This window comes from Calonectris borealis, chromosome 17, assembly GCF_964195595.1.
Source record: "Calonectris borealis chromosome 17, bCalBor7.hap1.2, whole genome shotgun sequence".
Classification (NCBI taxonomy): Eukaryota; Metazoa; Chordata; class Aves; order Procellariiformes; family Procellariidae; genus Calonectris; species Calonectris borealis.
Genome location: NC_134328.1, coordinates 11,574,688 through 11,596,437, shown reverse-complemented (window position 1 = coordinate 11,596,437; position 21,750 = coordinate 11,574,688).

The following is a 21,750-nucleotide window of genomic DNA, read 5'->3' as shown; positions in this document are numbered from 1 at the left end:
TAGGAGGCGTGACTTTAATGACAGGAAAAGAAAAATTTGTGAGCTCAAACTGACGCAACTTCCAAACTCAAATAGATGTCACCATGGTGACAAAGCCTCAGACTTCATAAATTTTTTCCTCTTCCCATTTGTGGTGAGCTCCGGTACCCTGTTAAATACATCCAAAGCCTTTTAAAGAATCATTGAGTGCATCTGATCAAGTAGAAGATTTCCTCATAATAACACTCATTAGATATGGGGAGAAACCACATCTCAAGCTGCCTTCCTGTCTCTGAACACTAAAGACATGTCTTTTGGAGTTAAAATTCATTGCCTATATGAGCCTCACTTGCATAAGTATGATTTCTAGCACAAGGATTCCAGTGGGGAAGCCTGTGGTAAGCACGTTAGGTTAATAATCCCCAAGATCCCATTTGTCTCAAGGTCTGTGAATCCAAACTCGGTGACTTAGACACGTGTCTGTAACTAGTGGTTGATTTAATACCGTTCCGGTGATGAACTGGAACTTGAATAAGGCTGCTTGGGTTTGCATAGCCTCAAGCCATTAACCTTTTCAGACAGAGTTAACTGAGGTACATATACACCTCCATGCACACGCACGTGCGCTTACACCTCAGTCGAAGCACACCCCAGTACTCCATAGCTATCACCAGCTCAGGACTGTTTGGAGACCAGTGTAAAACTTCTTAGTGGTTCGTTCTCCTACAAGTTATTTATCCCTCCAAGCAGAACTCTGGGTAGGAGCCTCCACGGAAAGTCCTTGACACTGAAGTCCTAAAAGTAAAGGTTCAGAAACCTGCAGGAAGAAGCACCCTTCACTCTAGCCCTGCTTTCTGGGTAACAGACCTTCTCCCCTAAAAGGACCTTTACTTGTGCCAACTTCAGCTGTGCAGCTCTGGGAAAACCATGAGCTTCCTGCAACCATGGCCAGTTTCCCTCGATAACCACCACACACTGCACACTACGTAGCTTAACATTTCCATTCCCCCTCTAAATAGTAGTAGTGGTCACTGCATTGTAAAAGAGAGCGCTGTTAACCTAATTTAAACGTGTCTTTGTACACATATGCTGACAGTTACATCCAGACACTGGAGACTGGGTTTCGCATCAGAGGAAAGCTGCTTTTATACCTCTCCCCTCCTCCGAGGGGAGTGCATGGGGCAAGACCAGAGCAGAAAGAGCATCAGTTTATTCCTGCGCAACGCAAATTCCTTGCACCGAGCCCTGAATCCACTGCAGAGCATCAGATGACTTAGGCAAATACTTCCCCGTCCTCAGCGGGGGTTAGAGGGGGCTATCCTTTACCTTCCTCCAGCCCAGAGTGGAGAACAGGCGGGAACGTCCTCTGCCCGCTCCCGGACAGTGAATTCAAAAAGCCTACGAAAGTGCGATAAGCAGGTCCTGATGCCACGAGAGAGCAATGTTTGTCCCTCTGGCCCTTATCGAGGTGATGCTCCCGCCCGCATTTCCTCCACTGTTTGGCTGCTCTCCAGCCTGCGAGGTTTAACAACAGGAGCATTTTCATCTGACAGCATTTTCACTGCAAACAGCGGCAAATGAAAATAGCATTTCAGTATCTGACCATAAAGGTGTCTTTAAAAGTATATGAAGCCACCCAAAACCTGAGACTCACAGCAGGTTCTTCTGTGAAATCTAACCAGGTTTGGGCCTCAGTGTCGACCAGATATGCCTCGCTCAGCATTTGCCAGCTACAAAAATGTCATGGGCCTGAATATTTCAGGATTTACTGCTGCAGAAACTCTCCAGTGTCACCTTTCTCCCCTTTTATGGCTCAGCCGTAATCTTAAATTCAGCTGAAGACAAAGAGCTGCCTGTAGACAGCTAATCCTAAAGACGGAGCTTTGTGTGAAACTTGGAGGGGAAAAAAGAAAGAAAAAGAAAGAAATCACTGAAAGGGATTGGCAGGAAACACAAATATTTTTGGCTAATTTTTGCTAGTATTCTTCAACCCTGGTTAAGGGCTGAACTAAACTGCTCCTCCTTTGCCCTGGCCCGTTCCCACACCACGTATTCACCAAAGCAGATAATTCAGCAAACAATAGATATTGCAAACACAGCCGGGGTGGAAAGTCTGTGGGCGCAGGTGTGGGAGGCGGACGGCTGAGGTCGGGGCGGAGCAGCAGGCTTTCGTTTCACGCATGTAAGGATTATCCACCAGATCAGTGGTGAAATCCAGGTTTGATAACGCTGCGGTAATGCTAATAATTACACAGCAAAACCAGCCTGTAACCCAAGTCCTAATTGCATTTAAAGAGTTCTTGTTGTACCCAGGGAGGTGCTAGGTTTGGATATGCCTTGGTAAGCTGAGCAGTCCCGACTGTCCCAGATCTCCCCGTGCGCTGGGGACCTGCTCCTGCTGAGCCGAGTCTCGGAGCTGGAGCAATGTAAACCAAAGCTGCTCAACGTTTTGCAGAATTACCAGCTGCATTGACTTAATTTATACAGGCTCTGATCCACCTCTTTCTCAGACTGATGTGCCCTAAGGTACATCAGGTCTTTCCACCCTTTGACCCTGGTTTTTCCACCAGGGTCAGCTGAGTGACTCCGAGTACTGGGACATCTTGAAAGACATTTGCTATTTTCTCTGCTGTGCCTTTGCTAAACAGAGAAATGCTGCCCTCAGGCACCAGTGTATTCCCACAGGTATTGGGAGACAGGAGGTAGAGGGATAATTTTAACCTTAAAAAAGAACTCTGTAACCACCTCTGCATTTCACATAGAAACAAAAGCCATGCACTCCCTAAACGGAGACCATCCTGCACACACGAAGTCAGTGACCTTCATTTCAGTTTGGGAAACCCATCAAACAAGGAATATCTCCATGAAAGACTGCACTGCACATTCCTCCTGGCTGGACGGAATTCCCTCCCAGCATTGCTGCCTACCTACTCCAGGAAATTAAAATGCGAAAGACCCCAAAACCAAGTCAAACCAGTTGGAAGCTAGATAAATACATAAATAATAATAGCACTTTTCTCTACTATTATATTACTACAGTGTGTGTACATACACAAAAATGGGGTTTATAGTTTTTCTCCCTCAGGTTTTAATCAGTTAGCAAGTGGCTAACTTGCTTATTTTTTAGTACTGTGGCTTATTTTTTAGTACTGTTTAGTATTTTTTAGCATGAATTAGGAACATCACCCGTATTGTGGATGCTGAGGAACACAGAATTGCCCTTGTGCTATCTGGTTTTACCTCATAGTGTGTATATGAGCTCTATATATGAAGCAAAGAGAGACTTTCCAACAGCAGGAATCCCACATTTGCCAAGCACTCGATACTCTCAGCCTCCTGGCTCTCAGAAAAGCTTATAGACATGGTTTAGGATGACTCCAGTCTCCTTTTGATGCTTACAACTCAATTTTGCAATCACTATCCAGGATGGCTTGTGAAACCAAAGAAGAGGGACGATCAAGCTTTTATTGGGAGCCTTTCTACTCGCTGCAAACTGCAGGACGCTGTTTTACAGTCTGTGCCTCTTTGATATATGACACACGCTGCTGAGTGGGTGCTTACCTGCTAAAACTGTTTTGATTTGTCCTGTTTCTTTCTTGTCTGCATATGGTTTGTGTCTATGTATACTTTGCTAATCTCTCATGGCATTTTTTAAGTAGCCAAACTGGTTTTCTCCGTGCTATTTTTGGTATACTGTGCCTTATTAGTACCTTGCAATGAAAAGAATCCAAATTACAAATGAAAAATATATTCCCTGCTTTTAGTTATAATCAACTCTTTTAGCACTGAAGAATTAAAAATATTAATACACAACATAGAGCTCTCTACAGTCATTATACAACACACTTCCAATTGACCTAGTGATGAAAGAGTAAATGAGTACTTGTTACAATATTTATCTAAGTGTATCAAAGTAATAGGCAAACCTACGATTAAAACCTCTGAGGCAGAATCTGCACATTGTATGATATTAAATCAATAATAACAATAGCACATTTCAACATCCTTCAACAAAAAAAGTTTAGCAGCCCTGCACTGAAGACAAGGAGTTAAGACACAGTACCAGATTCCCAGGAAACAAATACCTTACCCAGGAGCCAGCTGAGCTGTGCTCATTTATACCCCCTGAGAATCTGCATCAATTAAAACACTTGGTCAATGTTGAATGACATAGAGGAAACAGGAAAAGATGCTAAATGCTGCTTTTGTGATTTATCCATCACACTGTGTTTTTTTCAGTGTGACTTTGCCTGGAGATGGGCAACACTGCCTGCTGCCCCGGGGCCAGGAGAGATGCAGTAGCAGCACGTGCAACTTGAGAAGAGAAAAATCATTAATCTTTAAGTGTGGCTTTAACTTCTCTGAAGGGATCAACCTTACCTCCGTACAAGTGCCAACATACACAGTTTTATGCACCTCATACACATCCTTGTCCAGGTAGGACCTATGAGGACACAGATGATCTCTAACACCACAGGATGGCTTTTCATGGCTCTGAGCAGCTCACGGCACAGGCTGTCTCTGATGAGGACCAGATCACAGCTAATTAAACCCTAATAAAGCCCCACCCTCAGCCGTGGAGACTGCAGCTGCTGTGGGTTAATGCAGGAGCGGGGAAGTGGGGAAGGAGACTGATGATTGGGAGAGTCTCAAGTAGCAAATGCTGAAGCACCTTGATGGGAATTAGGGTCCCCTCTGTCTGCTGGTGGCCATGTGTATGATGGGAACCAAATCAGGTCTCTGGGGGGAAAATTGGGCTGAGAAAGGTTTTTGTGGTGTTTAGAAGCGAAGCAGAAAAGGAGCTCGCTGAGACCAGGACATTTGGTACATGCAGGTGTCCAGACCGAGTGTGCGCCCTGTGGGAGGAGCAGCCCCTCCTCTCACAACTCCTATCTGCACTAACACGGGGGCATGGAGGTGCCGGGGGCAGCTGGGAAAGCACTGCAGAAATGCCCACAGCAGTGCCACAAACCCTGCAAAGCCCTGGCCGGAGGCCCCAGCAACACCAGAAGAAGGAGAAGCAAAATGCATTGCCTAGCCCTATTTTTTCTGCAGCTTTATTCACCTGAGCAGGCTGGTGCAAAGCCCTGGCGCTGCATATTAGGGAAGGATTTGCGTGGACATCCACTGCGACTGGGAACGGGTGTTCCCAGCTGTGGGGTGCCCTCGTGGCCCTGTGCACATGGCAGTGGCCCAGCAGAGCCCGCGTGCTGCACAGCGAGCCCTCGCACCAGGGATGCGGGGTGGGGACAGCTTACACCAGCGCCACTGGAAGAGTCTGCTAAGTCCCGGCCTCAGGAAATTCTGATTTCCAGGAATAAAAGCCTCTTTCATCTTATAGGCCAGCCCTTCCCAATGGTTTAAACTGAGAGGACCACATAATCCTGTTTTTCTGTGGGGATGTTTGTAACCCAGGGACAATGTGTAATCCCACTGCAATCACTTCAGAATTCTTGGAGGAGAATCAAGCAATGCTGTTATTTGTTATTACCAACAGAATAACTGGTAAGCAATGTCCCAGAGGGCTGAGTAAGAAGGGGAGGATCACACTGCCTCACACAGCTCCCACTGGTGTTCCTCCTTACGTCACCTTTTATTTCAGAAAGTCAAGGAGGAATAAATGTTTAAATCTCCTGTTGTTGTGATCTAAATATCTTCCCCATGGTGCAAGTCTGTAGCTCCCTTGAACTCTTCAAAACCAAAATTGCTTCTTCTGATTGCCAGAGCTAGACCTAAATATTAGCGATGGCATGTTTGGGGCATTAGAATGAACATTTCACTATTCACTAAGGAATCATTGTGGATGAAAGAAGCAAAAAGCTGTCATTTCTACAACTCACAGGTACCATCTCACTGTCAGTAATATCAGTTTCCTTAGGTAAAATCACTCCACCATTAGGCTTAAGTATTTTTTTTACTAACTGTCTTAACGAATTGAGTCTTAACCTCCTGGAGATACTACTGAAATGGAATAATTTCACCCTGTTCACAAAGTGAGGTTGCAAGAGTATTGCTTATTTTACTTGCTGCCATCAAAAGTGTAGCAGCAATAGAAATGGTCCCTTAAGGCTCTTTGAATTCAGTGAGCTTTGTCCTGGGGGATGCTACCTGCCTGTCCCTGTGCCACCCACACACAGTCCCTCTGGCCAGCATTTGTCACTTGTCACCGAGATCTCCAGGCACCTGCGCGAAGACAGTAGGTAAATTAGCTCCTCTGCCAGAGCAAGGAGTGTTTCTAACCCCTGAAGGAAAATCCCAACACTCTCTTCCTTCCCTGAGAAACCCTAAGAAGAGCAGAAAACCTGGGGAGCTTTGCCCGCAAAACCCCATCCTCAGCAACGCTCCAGACGCACCGATTTATTTACCAACCTTCCTCCTCGGATTGACTTTGAACATCCCCCCCGCCCCCTTTTCTTTTTCATTTTTTTGCAAAGCAAACCCAGTTTCACAGGGCACCTCCCTGGTTCCCTAGGGCAGCCCAGCCCGGCCGGCGTTACCGGCGCGGCGGTGCCTGCCCCGGCGCTGGGGATGCGGCTGCTGACCTCTGCCGGCAGAGAGGGGCCCGGCTGGGAAACCAGCGCAGCACCACAGCATCACTGGGGGGAAACAGGTTACAGCTAAGATACCATGTCGTGGTAAGTGGGAGGTGGCTCAGAAAAAGACCAGGACCGAGAGGGGTTTGCTTGGGCTCCAGATTCTTGCTTTGCGGGAGCAGGTGGAAAGCCAAGAGCTCTTGGGGAACAACAGAGAAAACGAGGTAGCAAGAAGAAGAGATCTTAGCAGGAGGGGTGAGAAAAAGAGTGGCAGGCTTAGAAATACCAGCAAATCAAGGCACCTCTCCGTTCCCCCTGTGATACCGACCTCTCCTGCTGCACAGCCTGCCTCCTCTGCCCTACACACGCTGCTCTCAGCAATGCTTTTTAAAAAACAAACACAGTCTAGATTCTTTTAAAAAGTGCTCACTAAGCTCCTTAGCTGGCATCAGGGCTGGGTCTGTTCACACTAGCGGGTTTCTGTAAGTTATCCTAAAAATACAAAGCCACCCAAACCATGTGCTGTCTGGTGTGGACTGAGGCCACTCGCAGGAGACGAGGGACAGGCGGGTGCCGATCGCAGCGCTGTGCGGCTGAGCGTGGACAAGCCGTCCAGGGTCAGCCCCGCTCTTGGAAAGCAAAACTCTGTGAATATACAAGGTGCAGACACTGACCACGGCCTTTGCACGCCCTCTGCATCAGGCCTGAGCGTGGGATAGCTGCTCTCTGGTGTGATGCACAAGGCCAAAGCACCAATTTCTCTCACAATGTACCCGGACTGCCAGGGAAGAACCTGTACAAGCACTGCCAGACTGGCAAGTTTTAGCCAAGTGTGTTTGTTACTTTCCTTATAAGAACATTTTCCAACTACTCCACTTCGGCAGCCCAAGTTAACTTCTGTGACATTTCTATACCGCACACGCTACTGGAGTGGAAACTATTACTGTGCTTCTAAACTGGACGGGAGCTGCATGTGCCAGTTATATCATACAGAAATGCTACATTGAATTTGGCATATAGCAGGTCTCCTGCATTAACAGAGGATAACCAGAAACAATTATGGAACCAATAACTTAGCTAGCCACACCATAAATGGTCCTGCTTTAATTTAAAAAAAATATATTTAACTAATCACATTTTATATGGATGCAGTATTCCTTTTCCTAACCTTTGCCATCCAACTCACACAATATCTCGCATCATTCAGGGCACCAATCTGGTCCACAGGTCCTCTCCTTTAGGCTGCTTGTCACTCCAGCCACCTTATGTTTTCATTTATGTAGCTGTATCTATATGATTTTTCTGTTGAGAATATGCTGGCAGCCCTCTTCTCTCCTCCCAGCCGAGAAGATCACTGAGCCACTCCTGATCTGTGGCTTTGGCATCTGGCATCATTCACCTTCAAATGGGAACCCACAAACCCTTCACCTCATTGAAATGCAGGAGCTAGGTAAATATTTTGCTACGCTTATTATACAAGATACTCTAGATGCCAATTTTACTTTCTGATTGTATTGTTGCTGGTAAAGGAGAGAGCGGGAGGGCAAGGAGGACTTGCTTTGGGACTTCACTGCTGTACCCTGGGGCTGTAGCACCTACGGTTGTGCAAAGCCCCGGGGAGGTCGGGGTGGGCTGAGGAGGGAACAAACCTGCTACCCCCGAGCACTTTGCAAGGACACTTTGCTCACCCACTTGACATCTCCTTTGAGTGATCTGTGTTTATTGGACTTAAAAAAGGCTTAAATAACTGACGTGCATTTTTTTCACGGGCTATATATAGTGCGTGACATGGCAGAGGGGGGAAGAGGGCAGAAAAGGGAGGGTTGCGGAGAGGCAGGACTTCCCGGCGGCTGCGTGCAGGGGGAGCTCACGCTGCACTGTTAACGTCCGCTCCCTCCAACCGCAGCTACTTGCTGCTTGGCATTTTGCATGTTTTTGCAATAAAAGTAATGCAACTATTGTGTAGCACTGCCCAGATACTCGCAGAAACTACAAAAGCCTGAGTAAACACGACAAGCAAACAGAGATCAGCCTAACGCAGGTACGTGCCAGGCCATCTCATGCCCCATATTGTTAATTACTGTTATTTTGGGAAGAGCGACTGGCCTCACTGAGCCTGAGGCCCCTTCTGGTGTGCCCACAGAAACTGGTGACAAGCAGTGCCCAGTGACAGGGACCCTGCGCAAGTGTGTTGGCAGTGCAACACGGGCTCTTGGGCGCAGGACTCGCCAGCTCGCTTTGCTACAACGGTCTTTCTCACACAGATAGGTAAGGATTTCCTACGAGTTGAAAGTCCGCTGGATGATCTGCTTTTATAGTTTTCTCTTAGCTTCAAGTTTCAGAATAAAATGAAAATTCAGTTTCAAAGACAAGCAACTCGAACCTTTCTTTGAGCACAGAAGAATATCTTTGCACTAACATGCCTCCATGCCATCTCAGCATGATTATGAAAAGATATTTTGCTAGGTTTTCCCTTCACCTATTTTAACAAGAGTGGCTGGTTATCACTTTCTCTGAGAGAAATACGGCCTTGTTCACTCAGAAATAGTTCCTTAGGGTTGGCAGCTACATCAGACAAATACTCGAGAGGACTCTTACAAGCTACTCCTTAGTTAATAAAATAATAACAACAAGGATCAGTTATCTGTCTCGATACCTTTCCAAACACATCCTTTAGAAGAATAACTGCTACAGTGCTGATCTAGCATTTCCAAATTATTAACATTCCTATTTTAGCATCACAGAAGCTTAATTGCTGAGCAAGTATAAACAAGGAGTTCCAGTTACAAAATTCTCTCATACACACAGGATTCTTCTTCATTTTTTTAATTACATTTTATTGCCTTCATTTTGCAAATGGCAAAGATACAATGGCTCCCATTATAAAGTTATGCACTGTAGTTTACTACATGGAACATTTTGCGATAGTCTTTATGAGATCTCTAGCAGATCTCTGATCTACTGCATGACAACACTTTATAAATCCTTACTCTGTTTTGAGCATTTGCAGCATCTCACCACAACACAACGGGCTAACCCGTGTTCAGGTTTGCTGCACAAAAATGTCTTCACTTGCTTATTTCTCGAGATTATCTCAGTTTCCCAGCCTGAGCTGATCCAAACCCACTCCACCCAGTCCCAGCACACACAAAGATTATTCCAAGCCTGGGGCAGAGGAACGAGCTGAGTGTGCTCAGTGTGAGCCGTACTGACCGTGCTCCGTGCCCGCAGGACCGCATCACCAGCTTTGTGGTGAGGACAAGTGCACAGGAATGAGTCCCTGCTTCCAATTCTGACCCACTGATGCCGTATCTCATCTCTGCTATCAGAAGCTTTTGGTTTCCTGCTGTGCTGGATGGCAGGGGCTGAAAGGGGATCTTGTTTTCAAACCCAGCATGAGCAAGGCAATTCCCCTGGTCCACTAATTTACTGCTCTCCAGAGGTGTGAGCGACATGAAGCCCGGGCTGTATTATGTTGCCGCTGTTGGCTGTGACAACCTCAGCTACCCCTGCCACCGCTCAGCACCGTGCCCTGGGGGAGAGGGGCCATCCTGGCTGCTTTACCCTGTAACCACATGCCTGGCAGGGGAGAGAAAGGGGGCAAATCTCAGCAGCAGCCATGGTGCAGCCTTCTGCACTGAGGACACTGCCCTGTCCCCACTGCACCCACCCATGGACTGTCCTGTTCCCTCCATCCCCCCCAAATACCTGCAGCCCTGGCAAAAACCACCACAAATCCCTTTGCTCTCAAACATGCTGAGTTTCCCCTCCATTTCTTTCACATATTTAGTTGAGCTTTTCCTCCTCATTTCCAAAGCTCTGCATAACTTTGTGTCAGGCTTCCCCTCTCCCTCATATCCCAGTCTCACCCATGCCTGCTTCTGCTGCCTCTGCTGCCCGTGCTGCGCTTCTCCCTATTTTCACACTATTCCAGTTGCCTGGAATAACCTTTTTATCAAAATGCAACAAGCTGTCTCCAGCTTCTTTGCAAACCATATGAATATCCACCTGTTCCCTTGACAGTAACCATATGCCTCTCTCTATTTGTTCTGGAGCGTGGGAGGCTGCTTTGCGCTATTTGGGCAAGATCCAGCTCCTACTGAAATCAAGGAAAAACATCCCATTGATTCCATGGCACTTGTACCAAAGCCTCAGACTGTAAATTTAATGGGATGCTTTCCGCATGTTTCAATTACTGCAGCACATCACACACATTTAGGACTCTACTAAAATAGCCAATAACGATTATCACTTCGTTGCAATGATACAATACCAGCCAAAGAGGTGACGCTAGGATTACCATCTCAGAAGGGCAGCACAAAATCACTGCTTGTATAAAGCCCCTTTATACGGCAGTGTTTAAAACACAGCATGCAAGGACTTACAGGCACCTAGCGATATAGACTTCAGCTGGGGATGAATCCTCCCAAGTCTAGCTCTCCTCGGTGATTTGAGTGCAGAAGCTATCTCTGTATCAAAAAAAAAAATCTGTCAACACTATTTGTGCAGAATGATAAACTTAATAAATCTTGCCAACTCCTCTGTGAACTGGCTATTTATTGCACTCATCTCTGAGGGTTTTTGATACCGGAGCTGGAGGCTGCAAACATAAATATTGAAATGATGTGTTGCATATGCCGTAGCTTAATTTACTGTGTTTGATTTGAGGCTTAGTTTTGGAAGACCCTCAGCATCTAGCCTACAGGCCCCCCTGCACAGCCTGAGAGATAACACAGTGATCCCAACAGACCACACGTCAGCCTCCCTTACACCCACAGGAGTTAAAACGACAGCGTGTGTGTGCGAATACAGTTAGACTATGCACTTCCCCAGCCAGCACTGGACCAGCACGAAGGGCAAAGTCCAAAAACCAAACCCAGAGCCACAACCTGGCAGTTAATCTGAACTGCTTGAGCAGGGAAGGTGTGCAAAACATGTCCCACCCTCATCATCTGTTATTGCTGGTGGCAGGAGACTTCACAACGTGGGAGTCTGTCTGCAATGCAAAAGCCATGGTCAAGACCTCACTTCAACCCTGACATCAAGCCTGGCAGCTGATTTGATGTACTAAGACCTAGGTCCAGGTCTTAGTAGTACCTTTTTTATTCATTAAAAATGCCATTTCTGCAATTTCAAACAAAAGAAACCTTTCCAAGGCGAGTGTCCCACATCCAGGGAGATGATTCCCCTTCCCTGTAGGTCAGTGCAGGTTAGAGCAGGTACGTGGCATGGTGGAGATCCAGCCTCAGGGTGCTGGAGGAGATGTTGAAACCCATCTTTTATCATCTCCCCCAGATTCAGTGACCATTTAAGGATGTGATTTAGTGGAATAGTTCCAACAGGATCTGTTGGGACTCCTGGAAAAGGCACAAATATTCTTCTGAGAGAGATGATTTCTAAGGTCCAGGGATTTTGTTTGTTTGCTCATTTGTTTTCAAAACACAACAGCAAAGATGGGAACTGAACGCAGCTTTCCTGCATCTCTCTTACCTTGAGCAGACAAGTGGCACCTCCACCTGCCGGTCAGTGGTTCTTGAAGCCGGGCCTATATTTTTGTTATTTCTTTTCTTATAGAAGATTTTGCATGAACAATCTTGTCTCAAACAGCTAACAAATTTCAGCAAGAACAGAAATACTAACTTTCTGGTTCTAGTGAGAAAATAAAAATATTCACTCTGGTTTTATCTGAAAAGCCCTCCTTTCTCCCTCCTTTCCCCACAGTTTTTCATTGCTGCTCATAGCCTGAATAAAATGAGTTACAAAGCCTAGCTGATGTATCACAGAAGCAACCTTTCTGTGTGTGCTTCATGCAATGTACAGCCTCTGCCCTTGTCTGCAGTGACCTTTGCCTCAAACGCACCAATTTTTGTAGTGTATTCAGAAGCAAGATCCGTGCTGTAGAAAGGCAAGGCTCCTGCTGCAGCCAGGGCTGCCATGCAAACAAGAGGCAATATTGCCATATATATTGTAATGCCCACAGGAACTCATACGAAGGACTCTGTATGAAGTGTCTTGCAAGGTATCGTGTCTACTTACATGCTGCATCCAACTGGAAGTTACATGTCAGCTAAGGAAATTGAGAAGGACGACGCAAGTTCAACTTGTCCTTATATCCCTTGGGATCCAGAAAAGTGATGGTCTGTTTGATAAACCTGAAAGAAGAACGGATAATTTCATCCAACATTTTGGGGGAATCAGTCTGCATACTTCTTGAAGTGGTAGTTTTGTAATGTGAAACGCTTCTCTGCTTTTTGCCACTGCTGCCTGGCATTTTTCTTGCTTGAAATACAGGGAGGGATTTCAGCAAAGCAGAGGGAGATTACCTGAGCGAGGCAGGGGGCTTTCACGCTGCCCAGTTTTTTTCAAAAGTCACTCATGAGTTTGGGTGCTCGATCTGACAGATCTGAAAGAGGCTGCATGTGCATGAGGTAAAGATAGGATGCACTGGTTTGGGTAAGACAAGAGGTGACTTGAACTTTCATTGCGACTGAAATAAAGTCTCACAGCACATTTAAACATTTAGTTAATTTATAAGGAAAAAAAAGCGAAACAGAAGTCCACATTTTTGTAATCTTTTCCCTAGGCTTGAGGAAGAATCATAACCTCTGACGAAAGCGGGCAGTGCTGAAGTTTAGCTGTGTGATAGGTAACCTTCACCTCTAATAGTGAAGGATCTCTGCACGTCTATGCCTGAGAAGCACAGACCAGTCAGGAGAAATGCCAGCTGGACTGTACATGTTCCACAACCGGCTTGTGCATCTAGGCTGAACAAATAATTATCGACTTGGCTTCTGCAGCGCATTCAGGGGAAATTATTAACTGCACTAGAAAAATCAGTGAGGCAGATTCATATGCAGGGCTGAGTTTTCCTCTGAATCTGTCCTGCTCCCCATCCCATGCAGCACATCAAAAATTGCCAAACTTTGCCAATTATTCATTTTATATACATATATACGTATGAACATATATATACAAACCTCCCCTCTAGCTGTAATAAAGTGGTTAAGCAGAATGTAAACCATCATTAATATAACATGAGATTCACTATAAAAATCTGAAAAAGGATGTATAGTACCTCAAATATGGTTTTTATTAGTTTTTTTGAGTGAAATATGGCATCCCTGTTGTTTCTAAAACAGAACAAATTAAGAGATTTATCCTAAGTAATTGGTGCAATCAGTAACTTAAAATACAGCCTAGTGCAGAATGATTTACTTGTTTTCTCTGGCAATTTCCAAGTTACAAGAGCCCGGTCACTATTTTACCTTTCTACAGAGCTATTCATTACTTTCTGATCTACATTAGATCTTCCTGAAAGTTCAAAATATTAGATCTAAAATAATGAGCCTCCCAAAGATTTTCTGTAATCAGTTCAATCCTGCCTGTGGTCGGAGCAGAGGACTGGGAGCCAGGAATTCTTAAAGTCTTAATCAGAGCTCTGCCAGTAACTTGCTGAATTATCATTAGTTCAAATCTTTCAAGTTGTGCTTAATTTTGAGTCCCAACAGTATTGAGCAGCCTTATGGAAGACACTAAGGCTGAAACCGAGCCCCATCGGAACAAGCACAAAGTTTGCCACTGACCTGACTGATTTCACCCACAGGTCTGCTTTGGAGGTGTTCTGCTTTGTGAACAACAAGGATGCTTTCCACCAGCTCCTGAAATGACTTCAGCAACTCTGAGATACCCCAGGATGCTGAGCTTCATCTTCCCGTCTCAAAAATGAACTGCTAGTCCCCTGCACCTTTGTAAAGCCTCTGAATTTATAAAATACTGGAGGAGTTTGTCATTTCCTAGGATGCAAAATGTCCACAAACTGTTGATGTTCACCATTTTTTAAAATAAAAATGAATTAAGTACAAAAGCAGAAGGTTTCACATTGTCCTTTTGGTCCCAGACTTTCACTTTAAATGAGGTCTCTGCTGTTCAGCCGCACAGGGCGCATCTTGGTTCTTCTCACTTTTAAAACTCTCACTAACCTCCTTCCCATTGCTGTTTCCCTATTTTCTTCCCCTGCAAATACTCCTGACAGCCAAAGGGCTGTTCCTGGGCTCAGACCACATGAAGAAACATCAGCTCCAAGGAAGATTTTCAAAGACAGAGGAATTGTCCTCCTCTGTCCAAGGACAGATCTATGAGACAGCTCGGGCATGCTTTAACATTCACAATCAGATACCGTGCCCGCAGAGCACAGAAGAGACACATCCTCCCTCTCCTGGCCCAGAGAACATGCACAGCATCTAAATCTCACACCCTGAACTCAGATTCAGGATTCATTCGGTGCCTCCAAGTAAGATGTCGATGCCACTTTGACAACAAATCTGAAATCGAAGTCCCCTACAGACCTGTGTGTAACATCAAAGCAGCAGACGAAGGCTTGAGATGGATTGTGCATGGATACACTGACAACTCTGCAGCCTTTGCATTGTACAATTCTGCTTATTCCCAGTGTCTGAGGACGGGTGGCAAAGAGAATGCATTTAACAAGAAGAAAAAGACATTAAACATCAAACGTCCCTTTGCTTCTGACAATTAATTGAGAAGAAAACCTCATAATCAGTTGCAGATTTGTCTCTGTGTAGCTAGCGTGACTCCGCTCAATTATCACACTGTAGTCCAGAGCAAGGAGTTTGGTTCTCATCTTTGTGTTACTTGAGGATGGGGAGGCAGCGGACAGAGCTGAAAGGTTAAAGGTGGCAGGAGGAGGTCGCCAAGGATGTCGCTGTCTCTGTGTTAGCTATAAATAATAGAAACCAGTGTGGTCTTTGGTTTATAGTCCAGCTTTAAACCTCCACTGTATCGGGGGCTGTCAGTAAGGTGCTGGGAATACGTGTACGGAAAGCTGCCCTGCATCAAGGCAGGTCTGTGCCCGCACCAAACAGCACAGGGGTTGTTGGTAGGAGAAGACATTTCAAGAATGTTCCAGTATGAAGAAGCTGGCCCTGCTTTTTCCAGTCCCTAAGCACTCCCAGTGCCAGTCAGTGTCTTTTGGTCTCTAACAGAGGAAAAAAGCCCTGAGTGAAAAATCACAGCCATTGATTGATGGTCTTGCAATTGCAGTGTCCTCGTCCACATCAGGAGGTAACTGCCCCAGCCCCCTGCCAGCCACACATTGCTCCTTCCCTTCCCAGCTGAGTTTGCAAAGACTTATTTCCAAGGTAACTTGGCTGATTTTGGATGGCATGGTCGGGGCAGTCATCCTTAGAAGGATGTGCTCTCTGACAGCAGGCAGGCTGGGGGCACACTATTCTCCCTTGAGCATGGCTGGAGTCACTCTCATGGGGCGTTTCACCATTGCCCTCAGTTCAGTTGTGCCTTGCACAGCGCAACAGAGACATTAAGAAAACTATGAAATGTTGCTGAAGTTAAAGCTTGTTGATTCCCCCACCTTAACAGCAAAACCAATTCCCGCAGCTGCAGTCTCAGCCACTCCCTTGTTACTATTTCACAGCACGGACCGACCAAGCACAGCCCTGCATCCGTCAGCCCTCATTGCTTTAACACCGTAATGTAAAGTCGATAAAACAAATTAGCTGATCAGAGATACTTAGACCTAATCTACACTTGCCCCTAGAGTGAAATAATAGTGTCAGTGTTCCTGACCTTCCTCCCACGTGAATTTGTTCCAGAATTAACTGCGCTGAAAAGGGGGTCCCTGGTGCACACAGATATTAATGGCATTGGAAATGATTCAGGAGGGCTCTGGACCTGGGCCGAGGAGCAGTGGGAACCAGCGGTGCTGAGCCCTTCCAGGGCATATTCTGAAGAGACTTGGCTGGATCCCAAGCGACAGAAGAAAGGCAGATGTGCCCTGCCCTCCCTGACACCTTGGCACTTCCCTCAGTCTATAGGTTATGTTTGCTATCACCTGAAAGCAAAAAAAGCCTTAAAAGTAAGCATGCAAATGTGCTAATCTCTTAGGACAGCACATACATAAAAGCAAGTGTTTATATAAATGATACCCCTCACTTCAGGCTGAATTTAATCATCAAAGGAGAAAAAGCACATTTTGTTTGGTCTTTTACTAGTCAAAAATGGCTGGTATTTAATAAGCCCCGGAGCCAGATCTCAGTAGGACAGGCTTTTTATGGGCCAGAGGCACCTACCATACCGTCCCTTTCCATATACAGCCACTGACCTATGTCCAGCTGATTTGAATTTACTTCCTAAATCTGATGCTTCACCCAGTTAGATCAAAAAAAAAAAAAAAAAAAGAGAGAAACGTGGCATTTCTAGACCACAGTTCTTGGTGTCACTACACATTACTGATAATTTAGGAATGCTACAGAACATCTCAAGTTTAAAGTACTTTCATGGTTCCAATGGAGAGCTAAAACAGATGGGGTTTCAGCGTGACCTTTCAACCTACCAGACACTGTTGACCCAGATTATAGTTCAACAAAGCTGCTCCTGGATTCATATTACGTTTTGGGAGAAGCAACAGGGTTACAGTGAGAATGGATACGCTCAGAGGCAGCTCGGATGGCTGGCGCAGAGAGCCACGGGATCGGAACAGCATGTCGGTCCTACTCCCAGTGCAGATGTCGTTATGCCAAAGCAGGCTCTCAGTGCTTAGAGAGAGCCTCTGCTATCCGTTATAAAATGCTGGAAAAGCAATTCCGGAATGGGAGAAATAATGACTGAGAGATTTCATTGGGAAATCAAGGAGAGGGTCAAAAATCAGTAGGAAGGCAGAAGTGCTCCGATTGAAGACCCACTTTTTCCAAGTTCAGGCTTCACACTAGAAAGCCGGAGCTGAAGACTTTCTGGTGGTGTTCAAAAGAGGCCAGGTTTTATCACAGAGGTGGCTGCATTTCAGCAGTGGGTGAAGAGATTGCTACAGCTCGGCGGCAGGGGCTGGCCAGCCCGAACAATGTGCCCACCCAGGCTCCATCGCAGTGAGCCGGGCTCATCTGTCTGAGCTGAGCCAGTTGGGAACTGGAGGGGGACCGTAAACCACCAAGCACTGTGGCATCCTATTGAAATTGATGAAGTTCCTGTCAATGTGCTATTATTTTAGACATTACAGTGCTAAAAATAGTGCTTGTATTTTTTTTAGCAAGCTTGTTGTTTTCAGGAGCTCTGAAAATATAAAGGGTTCCATAAGTGCTAAGAACAAGCTTGTGAAATAGTCTCACTGGAATACAAAACCACTTGAAAATACTGTTTGTTACATTTCCCGATGAACTCAACAATAGACTATGCAGGCCATTTTGCTAAAACACTGGATTTATTTTACTTAAAACTTATTTTACTGTAAGAAAATCTAGGAAAACACCCCCATGATACCTAGTTAGTTTTTCTGTATTCCAGACAGCAGCAAGAAATCTGGATTCTCACAAAGTGTTTCCAAAACGCTATCACCATGCCAAAAGCCTCTTCAATCTCTTTGCTCCCCACGATAAAATGTTCACGATCCAAACCTTAATTATCTCTGCTTGTAACAACAAAACCAGAAAAACAACTCTTATGTCCTTCAAGTGGAGATCAGCTGCATGAGAAGGACCAGGCTCGTCTTAATCCTCAAAAGATTGACATATGTCCTAATTGTGAAATCTGTACAGCGTTTTTCAAAGCAGCTTTCTGAAACTGCTGCCCACGTCTATCGCTGTTTGTTGGAGCACGAGCCGACGGCAGCCAGAGTCACCAGTGGGGGCAGCTCCTCGTCTCTCCGGTCCGGCACAAAGCCGTCGGGGCAGAAGTAAAACATTAGGTACCCACTGGGGAATTTCCCAATACATCATCCCAGGAGCCCTTGATGCTGAACAAGTAAGAGCTTATCACCATGTCACTGTTCTGTAACTGAAATAGGATGATGATGTGCTGGTAACTTGCCAACATTTTGTGTTGCAACATTTTACAGATTATACCGTATGATAAAGGTGCTGCATTTAATGAGTTTTGTCAACTCAGTTATCATTTTCATATCGCACAAAGCAAGTTTTGGGCTAGACTTAGCAGTTATGCAGCCCCTTTCATCCAAAAATTTCAAAGCGATTTGTCCACATTAATCAAGTTTCAAAGCTGCCTTGTGAAATATCTGTTTAGGCTCCTTAAGAGCATTAGGAATGGCTGTAGCGATCCCGACCAAAGGTCTGTCTGAAGCAGTCCCCGTCGGCGGGCAGTAACGGCTGCCCTGCCTGGTGGGGAGCGCGGGGTGCAGCCGGCGTGGCGCGATGCTTCGCCGCAGGACGCCCAGCCACCCGTAATGCGTGCCGCAAGGGCACTCACAGGTACTGTTACTGGATGTAATAGGTCTGGATGGATTTTTCTTCGCTGAGTTTTGAACCCACCTAAACTTTCAGCGTTCACAATGTCTCCTAGCAGGGAGTTTTACAGTTTAAATATAGAGCATGTTAAGAAGAATCTCCTTTTCCTTACTCTGAATCTGCCATCTGCTCATTTCATTTGATACCCCTTTGCTGCTTTCTTGGAAGAGACATTCCCTGCTCACCTTCTCTGTGGCACCCCGGCTTTGAAGACATCTATGCTTTTTCCATCCTTTCTTCTCAAAACAGAAAGACCAGACACACGGTGGTGTTTAAATACCCGATTGCTGTATAGGTGCCAAACTGCCACTGAAACCAAAGTTAAGAACCTAAAAAGCTTTGCAGAACTGACTCAAAAGAGTCTGCCACCCAGCACCCGCAATGCTGCAACGCACTTGTCCCAGCTCTCCCTTCCTGCTTCGACCAACAGACACCCGCACAGAAATCAGATAGTATATAGCAAAGCAACAAGCTATTCAGGTTGTGTGATGTGAATTAATGAGATTGACACGAACTGCTAGATGTGTTGCTTCTGCAGGTTTACACTGCCCTGTTGGCAGGGGACATGGGAGGATGGGGAAAGGCAGAGATTAACATTCAAAAATAAAAGAGGTTTATATTTAGATGACTATGAATATACACAGGTACTCTTTGTTCATCTTCTCACACCACTTATTTTCTGTTTTTAATTACTTTAAAAACTCTAATTTTAAAAGAGCATTATTTCTTTAATCAATTTTTTTCTTGCACCCCAAATGCAGATTTAATGTTACAGCAATGTCTGCAAGTCCAAAGACAGATTTTCTGTCCCCACCCATGAAGAACAGTTGATTCACTTAAAACCGTGCCAAGGCCATATGCAAATCGTCCTAATAGGAGCAGCTGCTGGCCTCACAGCCCAGGGGATAAACACAAGTTATGTTCATGCTGCTGCCCCAACTCACATCCCCAGAATCACATTCAGGTGAATGAAAATCACAGTCTCTCTAAGTGTGCTGCAGCCGTGGCAGGTAATTGTAAAGGAGAAGTATGCTGTGGACGCAGCTCAGGCAGCAGGAGTGAAGCCTGTATAGGAAAATGTGTAGAAAAATGTGTCTGGGCTCTCCTACAGCAAACTGGCATTGTCCTCGGGCAGCCGTGCCAGTCTGCAGCACATTAGGGTTTGGCCCATGTTTTCTGTTGAGAAAACAACCTTCCATCTGGATTTCATCCTCAAACCCCATGAGTGAATGTTATTTGTATATATTCTGTAACTGGCAGAATGTTTCATACAGTTTTAGGATAAGCACAGAGATGATACCTGGTAAAACAGTTCTTCTATATTAAATGGAAACGACAGATTTTCTGCTTTGCTCTTTTAAAAGCTTGCCTGATATAAATATCTGGATGAAGCTAAGTCAGGAAAAGACTAAGCCAAGGCTGGTGACGAGGGGGAGAGCCTGGAGGAGCTGAAGGTCCACCTCACGTTGTCCCCTCCAGGAGCCCAGCCTCCCTGCTGCTGCCCCACAGAATGCCAGGGCATGGGTCCAGCTTCTCGCTTTTAAACAGTGACCGAAATCCTCTTGATACTTGTGAGCTCCTTTAGAGGAAATCAAATGTCCCTGCTTTGGTGGTAGGATGTCAGGCAGCAAAGACTGACTCCACTTCATCCTTTAGAAAGTGTGTAATATTAAGATGGCCTTTATCATCCAAGCGATATCACTACACTGCCTTCTGCTCCTCTCCCATCCCCAGTCTTGAACCAGTTATACACGCTTTTCGTTACTTAAAGTCTGGATTTCTGTAACATGTTTTGCTGTGGTCAGTTTATCCTTTAGTTTATTTATTTATTTTAAACAGAAACTGGAGCCAGATCAGCCTCCCATGCCCTCTAATCTCTTGTTTGTTTAGATAGCCCATGAAGCAAGGACAGTCCAACCGAAGAACAGGTTTGAGAGCATCATATGTCGTACCTGTTTCACATCCCCAGACCATACCACACTGCTGCTCTGGGGAGCCTACACCTCTGGGGAGCACCCGTGGTCTGCAGCTTCCCAGTTCAGGTCAACATTGTAGGAAAACCACAGCGACCCAGCCTGCATCGGTCCTGGGGGAGCTTTGGAAACAGTCTTCCCCTCTAGTAATTAAAAAATCCAAGTGTGAGAGAGATTTCCCTGTGATTTATAAGACTTCAGAGCTATTTCAAGGAACAGTATTTCAAACCAATGACTATGTGGCATACAGTTAGAGTAAGCGTAAGGGTAAGGTTGAATTTCTGGGAAGAGACACAAACTCCTTTTCAGCTCTGGAGAACCCAAAACCAAAAGAGAAGCATCCCTCCTTTTCCTTTCTCCCTGGACCATGTAAATTTTGAGAAGAATATTATCAAAGTGAGACACAGTGTGTAAAGTCATGATAAGTACACCATTCAGAATGGACAACTTATTTTGGGTTAATCTGTCCTGTCCAAAACCCGTCACTGTCTGACAGACGGATGCTGTTGCCTGTGTAATGGTTTGAGACCATATGTCCAGCAGGGAAAATACTCCCCTTTTGGAGCACCTAATTCTCCCTGTCCAGCGCTCTCCTGTCTTAAAGAGGTTAAGATGGCAGAAGCCTAACAACTCAAAAAGCTCCATTAAGAAATCTGAATATATTGGATAAAAATATGGTTTTCAATTAATTGAATTAATGATTTGAGGAGTGCTACTTGTCTGAAATCAGTAAATATGTTGGAGAGAGGTAGCTTGGCTGTCTGTAGGCTATTTTTCACAGAAAGCTAATTGACAGAGGAAAGAAAACTTGTTTTGAAGCTGTTCTACATCTGATCAGTGGCTAATCTGGAAAAATCGGTGAGAAAGAGGAGGGAGCATGGAGAAAGTAATTCTTACTCCCTGATCTTCAGCACTGGTTGCAGCCAGGACAACTGCTCAGATTTGCCGCTCCAGCACTGCTTTGCAGCAGTGGAGCTGCACACAAACCTACCCCAG